The sequence below is a fragment of the Dasypus novemcinctus genome, chromosome 26 (genome assembly GCF_030445035.2).
Source record: "Dasypus novemcinctus isolate mDasNov1 chromosome 26, mDasNov1.1.hap2, whole genome shotgun sequence".
Lineage (NCBI taxonomy): Eukaryota > Metazoa > Chordata > Mammalia > Cingulata > Dasypodidae > Dasypus > Dasypus novemcinctus.
The window spans coordinates 59,091,610-59,098,168 of record NC_080698.1 but is presented as its reverse complement, the minus strand read 5'-3'; the positions used below and the strand labels follow the sequence as shown (position 1 = coordinate 59,098,168).

The 6,559-nt window shown below is 37.1% G+C and overlaps 1 pseudogene; it reads right to left on the bottom strand.

The window, feature by feature from the left end:
* Positions 1-2,925: 2,925 nt before the first annotated feature.
* Positions 2,926-3,846, bottom strand: LOC131276205 (hypoxanthine-guanine phosphoribosyltransferase pseudogene; annotated as a pseudogene).
* Positions 3,847-6,559: the final 2,713 nt, after the last annotated feature.

Genomic DNA, 6,559 nt, shown 5'->3' with positions numbered 1-6,559 from the left:
TTAATTATTGAGTTGTAACATCTCTTTACATATCATGGATATTAATCCCTTATTGGTCATGTGATTTCCAAGTATTTCCTTCTGCTGAGGCAGCTGCCTTTTCACCCTTTTGACAAAGTCCTGTGAGGTGCACATGTGTTTAATTTTGAGGAGGTCCCATTTATCTATTTTTTCTTTTGTTTCATGTGCTTTGGGTGTAAGGTCCAAAAAATCACCATGAAGCACAAGGTCTTTAAGATGTTTCCCTCATTTTCTCCAAGCAGTTTTATGGTCCTTACTTTTATATTTAGGTCTCTGATCCATTTTGAGTTGATTCTTGTATAGGATGTAAGATAGGGGTTCCATTCCATTCTTTTGGTTATAGATAACCAGGTCTTCCAGCATCATTTATTGAAGGGACTTTTTCCCCATTAACATGGACTTGGTAGGTGTGTCAAAAACTAGTTGATGTGGACCAATGACCATGAGGTGCAGAGATACCCAGAGATGTACTTACCAAATGCAATGGATGTGTCATGACGATGGGAGTGAGTGTTGCTGGGGGGGGGTGAGGGGTGCGGTGGGGGTGGTGGGGTCGAATGGGACCTCATATTTTTTAATGTAATATTTTTACAAAATCAATAAAAAAAGAAAAAGAAAAAAAAAAAAACTAGTTGACCATGGAGGTAAGGGTTTATTTCTGGACTCTCAATTCTATTATACTGATCAATGAGTCTCTCTTTTTGCCAGTACCATGCTGTTTTGACCACTGTAGCTTTGTAATATGTTTCAAGGTCTGGCAGTGAAATTCCTCCCATGTTGCTCTTTTTTAGAATGCTTTTGGTTATTTGAGTGCACTTTCCCTTCCAAATGAATTTAGTAATTGCCTTTTCTATTTCTGTCAAGTAGGCTATTGGAATTTTGATTGGTATTACATTCAGTCTATAAATCAGTTTATGTTGGATTGACATCTTCATGATATTTCATCTTTCAGGACATGAACAGGGAATGTCATTCCATTTGTTTAGGTCATTTTAAATTTCTTTTACCACTGTTTTGTAGTTTTCCGCGTACTTCTTTGACTAAGTTGATCCCTACGTATTTGAGTCCTTTTGTTGCTATTGTAAATGGAATCTTCCCCCTGATTTCTCCTCAGATTGTGCAGTACTACTGTACAAGAACACTGATTTCTGCGTGTGGATCTTGTATTCTGCCACTTTGCTGAACTCATTTATTAGCTCAAGTAGCTTTGTTGTATACATTTCAGAATTTTCTAAATATAGGATCATGTCATCTGCCAATTATGCAAGTTTTACTTCCCCTTTTCCTATTTGGATGCCTTTATTTATTTTTTCTTCCCTAATTGCTCTAGGTAGAACTTGTAGTACCATGTTGAATAGCAATGGTGTTAGTGGGCATCCTTGTATTGTTCCTAATCTTAGATGGAAAGCTTTCAATATTTCCCCACTGAGTACCATGGTGTCTGTGGGTTTTTCATATATGCCTTTTATCATATTGTGGCATTTTCCTTCTATTCATACCTTTTGAACTGTTTTTTACCAAGAAAGAATGCTGGATTTTGTGAAATGACTTTTCTGTGTCTATTGTGATCATCATGTGTTTTTTCCCTTCAATTTATTAATGTGGTGTATTATGTTGATTGATTTTCTTATGTTGAGCTAGCCTTGCATACCAGGAATAAAACTCATTTGGTTGTGATGTGTCAGTCTTCAGTAATGCTGCTGGATTCAATTTGTCAATATTTTCACATCTCTATGCTCATTGAAGAGATCGGTCTGTACTTTTTTTCTGCGTAATGTCTTTATCTGGCTTTGGTGTTAGTGTGATGTTGGCTTCATAAAAAGTGTTGGGTAATTTTCCCTCTTCATCATTTGGGAAAACTTTGGCAGGATTGTTTTTAATTCTTTTCTAAATGCTTGGTAGAATTCATCTCTGAAGTCATCTGGTCCTGAGCTTTTCCTTATTGGGAGGTGTTTGATGATGGATTCAGTCCCTTTAAATGTGGTTGGTTTGTTAATTCTTGTATTTCTTGTAGTGTCACTGTAGGTTGGTTGTGCCTTTCTAGGAATTTACCCATTTCTAGGTTGTCATTGTTGGCATACAATTTCTCATAATATTGTCTTTTGATTCTTTTTATTTCTGTGGGGTCAGTCATTACTTCCCTCCTTTCATTTCTGATTGTATTTATTTGCCTGTTTTTCTCCTTTGCTAATCTTGCTAGCGATTTGTCAATTTTACAGATCTTCTCAAAGAACCAGCTTTTGGTTTTGATTTTCTCAATTTTCTTTTTGCTGCTGTTGTTCTCAATTTCATTTATTTCTGCTCTAATCTTTATTATTTCTTTCCTTCTGCTTGCTTTGAGGATTGGTTTGCTGTTCTTTTTCCAATTTGTCTAGGTGTTCAGTTAAGTCTTTGAGTTTAGCTCTTCTTTTTTAAAATAGGCATTTAGGGCTATAAATTTCCTTCTCAAGACTGGCTTTGCTGCACCCCATAAGTTTTGGTAATTTGTTTTTGTTTTTGTTTTTGTTTTTCCTTTTCCTTTAAAGAGACAGTCTTTATTTTCAGGATTTTTACAGTGAAGAATTCAAAAAAGTGGTAAAGTGTTTTGGAATATAGTTGTTTATATTTAAAAGGAACTGTTGATGAAGATTCACCAGAAATAATCTGAACAAGTGCAAAAATTCAGTTAATACTACTGAAACACTACTAAAATAATTCCAGGACACATGGTTCTGTACACAATAAAATCTCTGTCATTGATACAAAAACTATTTCCTACTTTTCTAAACACTTGATGGTATAATTAAAAATATTCAACCACTTCTGTTCTTTCATTAATATATAAAAATTAAAATACCAATAAAAAACTAATATATATTCTCTTTAAATGTTTCTTACAAATAAATTTTCAATATTTTCCTTCAGTAGTGGTGTGGTTTAGGAGATTTTCCATTCACAAGCGAAACTGCAATCCATCCAAAAGGAACTGATAGTCTATAGGCTTATAGTGCAAATAAAGAATTCACGCTGCAGCAAATGACATTTCTAATGTACAAAACAGATAAAATTCTTAAAAAATACATGCACAAGCTCTATTAAGCAGATGGTCACAAAACTAGGACATTTCATAATTTTATTGGTGATGTCAGTGAGACTCGGGGTAGTTCCAAACTCAAGTTGAACTCTCATCTCAGGCTTTGTATTTTGCTCTTCTGGTTTTGCTAATTACACAAACATGATTCAAATCCCTGAGGTATTCATTATAGTCAAGGGCATATCCTACAACAAATTTGTCTGGAATTTCAAACCCAACAAAGTCTGGTCTATATCCAACACTTCGAGGGGTCCTTTTCACCAGTAAGCTTGCAACCTTGACCATCTTTGGATTATACTGCTTGACCAAGGAAAGCAGGGTTTGCATTGTTTTGCCAGTGTCAATTATATCTTCAACAATCAAGACATTCTTTCCAGTTAAAGTTGAGAGATCATCTCCACCAATCACTTTTATGTCTCCTGTTGACTGGTCTTTACAGTAGCTCTTTAGTCTGATAAAATCTACAGTCATAGGAATGGATCTATCGCTATTTCTGTTCAGTGCTTTGATGTAATCCAGTAAGTCGGCAAAGAATTTATAGCCCCCCTTGAGCACACAGAGGGCTATGATGTGGTGGCCTCCCATCTCCTTCATCACATCTCGAGCAAGCCATTTGGTTCTGTCCATAATTAGTCCATGAGGAATAAATGCCCTTTCCAAATCTTCAGCATAATGATTAGGTATACAAAATGAATTAGGTCATAACCTGGTTCATCTTTGCTAATCATGACACTGGGGCTGCGGGTTGCCATAGTGGAGCCGGGTCGGCGTGCAGGCTAAGGAGAAGGAAGCCGGCTGAAAGGGGGCAAGTTTTGGTAATTTGTGTTCTCATTTTCATTTGTCTATACATTTACTGATTTCACTTGCAATTTCTTCTTTGATCCACTGATCATTTTAGAGTGTGTTGTTTAGACTCCACACAGTTGTAAAGTTACCTTTTTCTTGTCTATTTTTGATTTCCAATTTCTTTCCATTATGACCTAAGAAGGTGCTTTGTATAATTTTGATCTTTTCATATGTATTGAGACCTGCAGTGTGCCCTACATGTGGTGTATCCTGGTGAAGGATCCATGGGCACATGAGAAGAATGTATAACCTGCTGTGTTTGGAAGCAGCATTCTGTGTGTCTGTTAGGTCTAACTCATTTATTATTCTTTAAGTTCTCTGTTTCCTTGTTGATCTTCTGTCCAGTTGTTCTGTCTCACGATGTGAGTGGTGTATTAGAGCCTCCAGTGATTATTGTTGAGATGCCTGTTTCTCCCTTCAGTTTTGACAGAGTTTGTCTTATGTATTTTGGGACACCCTGGTTAGGTGCATAAATATATATTCCTGGTGGATTGTCCTTCTTATTAATATATAATGGCCTTGTCTGACTCATAACTTTTTTTCACTTCAAGTCTGTTTTGTCCAATAATAGTATAGCTATCCCTGCTCTTTTTCCAACCTTTTACTTATAGCTGGTTTGTATCCATGAGTCAAAGGTGGGTCTCTTGTAAGCAGCATATGGATGGCTCATGTGTTTATTATCCATCCTGTCGATCTATATCTTTTGTTTGGTACATTTAATCCATTCACACTCAATGATAGTACTGTAAATGCATTATTTACTTCCAACATTTTATTCTTTGGTTTTCATGTGTCATATCATATTTTGGTCTGTCTTTTTTCTCTTGGTTATCCTTTCTGTTCTTTTTTCTTTACTCTCCTCCAGGCCTCACTCTTCTGTCTTTTTCTTTCAGGCTCCATGGCTTCCTTATTATTTCCTGCAATTTGGATTCTTTTTTACCAAGTCTCTTAGTTTCTTTTTCTTTGTGAATATTTTATATTCACCTTCATTTTTGGAGGACAGTTTTGCTGGGTGCAGAATTCTTGGCTGGCAGTTTTTCTCTTTCAGTCTCCTAATTGCATCACACCACTCTCTTCTCACCTCCATGGTTTTCTGATGAGAAATCTGCACTATTACTGGACATCCCTTGTATGTGATGGTTTGCTTCTCTTGCTGCTCTCAGAATTTTCTCTTTGTCTTTGACATTTGACATTCTGAATTTTTATATGTTTTGGAGTATGTCTATTTGGATTTATTCTGATTAGGTTGCAGTGGGCTTCTTGGACATGTGGGGTCATATCTTTCATGAGCATTGGGAAAATTTTAGTTATTCCCTTAAATATTCTTTTTAACCCTTTTTCCCTTCTTCTTCTGGAACTCCCATGACATGTATGTTGTTGTGTTTTCTGTTGTCTTTCATCTCCCTGAGCCTCTGCTCATTTTTTTTCCATTTTTTTCCTCCCTCATTTCTTTTCTCTCTCCGATTTTAGCTGTTCTGTCTTTGGTATTACTTATTCTTTCTTCTGTACTTTCAAGGCTGCTTGAAATTGTTGTATACCTTTAGTGTGTTTTTGATGTCACCTATTGTGTCTTTCATTCCCATGAGCTCTGTTGCTTTTCTGTTCCACATTTCAAATTCTGTTTTTGCTTGCTCAATGTCTTTTGACATCATTCATCTCTTTAGCCATACTGTCTTTCAACTAATGAATTTAATTTTGGAAATTGGTATGCATCTCGTTAATTAGTTGTCTCAAATCCTGCATGTCTTCTGGGACTTTGATATATTCCTTTTCCTGGGCTGTGTCTTCTATTTTCTTATTCTGGCTTATAAATTTTTTGCTGATGTCTAGGCATCTGATTAGTATGTAGTTTACTCAGATGCTCAATTTCTTTGTCTTTTGTTGGGATTTAGTGGCAGGAGGCTGTGTGTTACTGTTGCTCTTTGATTTTTTTTTAATTGATTTTGTAAAAATATTACATTAAAAAAATATATGAGGTCCCATTCAACCCCACCACCCCCACCCCACCACTCCCCCCCCAGCAACACTCACTCCCATCATCATGACACATCCATTGCATTTGGTAAGTACATCTCTGGGCACCTCTGCCCCTCATGGTCAATGGTCCATATCATGGCCCATACTCTCCCACATTCCATCCAGTGGGTCCTGGGAGGATTTACAATGTCCGGTGATTGCCCCTGAAGCACCATCTAGGGCAACTCTAAGTTCCAAAGGCACCTCGACATCTCATCTCTTCCTGCCATTCCCCATACTCATCAGCCACCATGTCCACTTTTCCCATTCCAATGCCACCTTTTCTCTGTGGACCTTGGATTGGTTGTGTCTGTTGCACCTCTATGTCAAGAGGAGGCTCAGATTCCACATGGATACTGGATGTAATCCTCCCGCTTTCAGTTGTAGGCACTCTAGGCTCCATGGTGTGGTGGTTGTCCTTCTTCAACTCCATCTTGGCTGAGTGAGGTGAGTCCAATAAATCAGATTGTAGGAGCTGAAGTCTGTTGAGGCTCAGGGCCTGCCTATCATATTGTCAGTCCAGAGATTCAAATCCCCTAAATATATCTTAAACCCCAACACCATCTACAATTCCAGTAAAGTAGCATGAAAGTCTTGTGAAAA